Genomic DNA, 4453 nt, shown 5'->3' on the forward strand with positions numbered 1-4453 from the left:
TTTCTCAATCCATTATATATACGTAGACTCCTACCACAATTGTCTAGCACAGGCCCAACTAGGGGATATTTTATATCCATTGACAATCAACCAATCATTCCCATGATGGCTGGGATAATGAACATTCAAGTTGACGATATACTAGCCGTTGTAAAAATAAAAAAACACAACAATAAGACAAAACATAACTTAAGTTTCTTATATTTGTTCACATTTGGTAACTTAGAATCCAATCATATTTATTTAATTGATATCATACTATTTATCTACGAAGATAATTGCGGTATATTCGCAATCAAGTGTATCAAACTTCGAAGCATTAGATGTACAATTATTACGAAGGAGATTTGAATAGTATAAAGTTGGCAAGTATGCCCAGTACCACACTTTCTACAGTTAGATGATCAAGAAAAATTTTCGATAGATAGTAATCTTGTCATACATAGTATGTCTACGTCTAGGAGTATGTGGGGAGTATGTGGGCAGGCTTTGGTGACAATACATTATTAAGTAGGATAATATGGTCACAAACTTTCCATTTCAAATTCATTTAGCAAGATAAATATAATTTCGGCATATACTCTCTAAAAATTAGTTGTGTAATAATGAGAGTATAAAGTGTGTGGTGGAAACCATCTATGCATAGCAATTACGATTGTATGCATACATGGAAAAATCTGTAATTTAAACTTTCTACACGAGCTGATTTTAACATTCAAGTTCATGATGTATCCTATTTGAGCCCACTTTCAACAAAGAATCAAAACTGATCAAGGGATTTCATATATACCTTTTTCGCTATCTCGTGAACCTTGAAGATTTTATCTTCCATTTCGAGGTTAATGCGTATGTATTTGTTAATACACACATTTATTATAAAACTATTCCTACAGTTTGAAGCAAATGTGCTCGATATATCACATTATACTGAATTCCCGTAGAGTGTGAATGTTCAAACCCCATTTTGGTTATTCTGTCTTGTGCATCATGTGATTTACTTTCTATTTCGCCCATTAATTAAACTCTTCAAAACTATATGCCTTTCCAACTCTCCTAAACAACACAATCCTAGTGGCTCTATGTTTGGTCCACCTTAATCATGGTACGTGTAGTAACCATTATGCGCATCAGAAATAATTTCAACATTAACATTTATTATAGCATTCCCTTGGTAAGTTATTAAAATAAGTTTCTCAACATCCCGGATTACTTTTCTCATCTTTGTGTAGAGCTATTTCACCGCTTGATCATTCTCGTTATCAACCATGATGAATGCAAGATGATAATTTTGGAGCATCTTGACGTATAGTAATGAATTTTCCTTCATATCTAACTTATAGGATTGTTCCATCCATTAGAATTAGGGGTTACATGGAATTAATAAATCACTGAATGCATTATCGAAGAGTTATGAGGAAATACTTGAAGCAACTGTCAACATTAGTCTCAATAAACAATATCGAGCCATGAATAGTTCTCGTTATGTTATGACAATACCTGACCAATTTACCATAACTCTCTCAGGCGACGTGAAATCATCCAATGCACATTTTTTAGCTTTCCAAGGCTTCTGGTAGTTCATGGCAATTCCGAACTCTCAATGGATATTGTGAATAATGTCTGCATGTTTGAAAATTAAATGGATTCACATGCATACTTACAAACTACTAAGAAATCAGTTGTGTAAAACTTCGTAACTCGCAAACGCCACTTGCAACTGTTGTCTACATAGATAACTGTGTAGGTAATCCTTTTTTTTTTTTTTTTCTCACCTTAAACTTGAAGTGTGCTTCAATGCAATCATGTGCACAACTTCTTGAAGATATCCCTTGGCATCAAATAGTTGGTCAACTTGAAATCTTCATCATTGAGAACCATGCGTGAAGTCCGAAAAGACCGTTAACTAGGCTCTGCCTGTTGGTCCTCACCTAACTTGTGTCTATGCCTAGATAAATCAATGAGGTCTTAGTTTGTAAATAAAATTTCTGCCTTATTGTCTTGAATTATCTTGTGGGATCTATCCGTAGCAATGAAATCATGGTCCATAGCAATTGTGTTTGAAATAACTATGTCATCCTCTAGAGTAATCTCCTAGCGTTCCAAAAATCATTCACATTACAATCTACTTCATCAGTTGCTTCATGTTCATTATCGAAGATATTCTTCCTCGCTAGAGTTAAGCAAAGAGTAGGGTTGTGGTTTTTTGTTGAAATGAATTAACTACCTCACTTGTATTTCAGAAGCAATCTTAATAGTTGGAATCAGCTTATTTGAATGGTTGAAAATATAACTCTCAGATCCATCCCGTATTTGGAAAGATCAACGTTGAAGAGGTTTTGCAAATCACGATACATGTACGCATAGATGAAGAAGAGCAAAAAATGCTAATCAATGGTCTAGACATTCGACTAGTCTATTATGGACAACTCAAATATTTGGGCCATCTGTTACGAACGACCCGCTTGGCCGACCATTAACTAACATTGTCTAGCCGTGAGTGAAACGACGACTTAAAGATATCAGGGCCATCGTTACAAGTGGTCTAAGTCTTCGTCGACTGAAGATCTAGACAACCTCTTGGCCTTTAGCAGTCTGTCAACGACTTGAACAATATAATTTTTTTGCTTTGATTTTATCTAAAAATATATAAATTTGTCCAATAATTTATAAATATGATTTAACAATTTGAAAAGTTTGCTAAACTAACGACGTCGAAACTAAGTATATATAAAAGTGCAAATGTACTTATTGATTCAAAATAGCGGAATATTAGCTTCTAATAAATATTCACAAGATCTTTTTGTCGAGCTTTTGAACAAGTTTTTTAGAGTGTAGTGTTGGAGAAGATAAAGAATGAAGGTTGTTAGTAGTATTGAAGAAGATGAAGAACGAAGGGTTGTTAGTAGCATTGGATAAAATGAAGAATGAATTAACCATCAATTTTAAATTTGAATTGGGATGAATAAATTTATTTATTTTTAGTAATTGAAATAGTAATGTCTTTTTATTCTTAGCAGTTAGCATAGGTCTTTAAAGTATTTCCAAAATGCTATTTAAAAGTGAATTGCTCTCTATATTAAAAAGTCAATCATTAAAATATATTTTATGAGACTTTTTAAATTAACATTTTAAAGTGAAGTGTGGATTTAAAAAGTCAAATTTACTCTCTATAATTAAATGTATTCAAAATATTTCGATTTGCAATACTTCATTTGACCATTAAATAATATAATAATTTGAAGAGAATTTAGTGAAATAAAAGATAGAAAAAAAAATAATAAATGTATGTTAAGAATAGTAAAATTGATTATTAAAGAATAAAAAGACTGTTAGAATATTTTTAAAAAAAATTATTTTCTATATTTATAAATACTCTCTAAATTACAAAATATGTCCTTTAAATTAGACTTATTTCCTAAATCATGCATTTGACAAGACTATAACGAAAATTCCCCCTCGTGAAGTTTCTAAATTTAACTCTCAGAGGAAAATAGTAATTTAAGCTAATGGCATAAAGACGTGATCCTGCCAATTTTTAGTCTTTACTTTTTCCATTTTTCCTTTTTTTTAATACATGTATTACATTCATATCTAATTTGGACTACACGACTCAAACTGAGTCAGTATTAATGGTGTTGACAGGATTAGGTTTGAGATATCAGGTCAACTGAAAGTTGGGCATGATTAAAATCGAATAATGTCATACAATACTCTAATATTAACATGACCTGAGGAATTATAGGATCAATTTAACCTATGTCGCTGAAATCTCCCGTCACACGCAAATTGAATACATTTTTATTTTTTTTTAATCATAAGCGCAATATATTTATAGAAACTTTCGAACAATGTCCGTATTAGCAGCCTTAGAACAAAGATCATTGTCATCCACTACAACAAGCATTACCATGCGCAATGTTGGTTTTTCAACAAGGTGTTTGCTCGATTTTAAGAAATTTAAACGGATTTCAGAAAATAGAAACAAGAACACAGAGAATTTTTCACCCATAAAGGGTTCGGATGTTCGGTCACAAAACCTACTCACCCGTTGAGCATCGATTGCACGATTAAACTCTAGATCCACTAAATCACCAAGAAACGTACAAATGTATGAAGAAATTACAGATTTCTTCAATTTCCCTCTAGCCTCTCTATTTGAAATATGGTAACACTAAACCTTACACAAAGATTTTGTATACAACTCTAAACACAAATTGCAGAGAAATCATCACGAAAATGAATAGTTACCAATTTGAAAGAACCCTAGTTCATACACACAGATAGAACATTCGAGAGAGAAAGAAAGAACTGCACAGCCGAAGAATGAAAAGCCCAGAGTTTAAATACTCAAAACCAATCGTCACAGATCAAGGGCAGCCAAGAAGCCACGTGTACGGCAGATGGCTTCATTTGAGGGAGGCCAAAAACGTTATTTGCAAAGGACACGTTTTTG

The sequence above is a fragment of the Olea europaea genome, unplaced genomic scaffold, assembly GCF_002742605.1.
Source record: "Olea europaea var. sylvestris unplaced genomic scaffold, O_europaea_v1 scaffold1532, whole genome shotgun sequence".
NCBI classification, from domain to species: Eukaryota; Viridiplantae; Streptophyta; class Magnoliopsida; order Lamiales; family Oleaceae; genus Olea; species Olea europaea.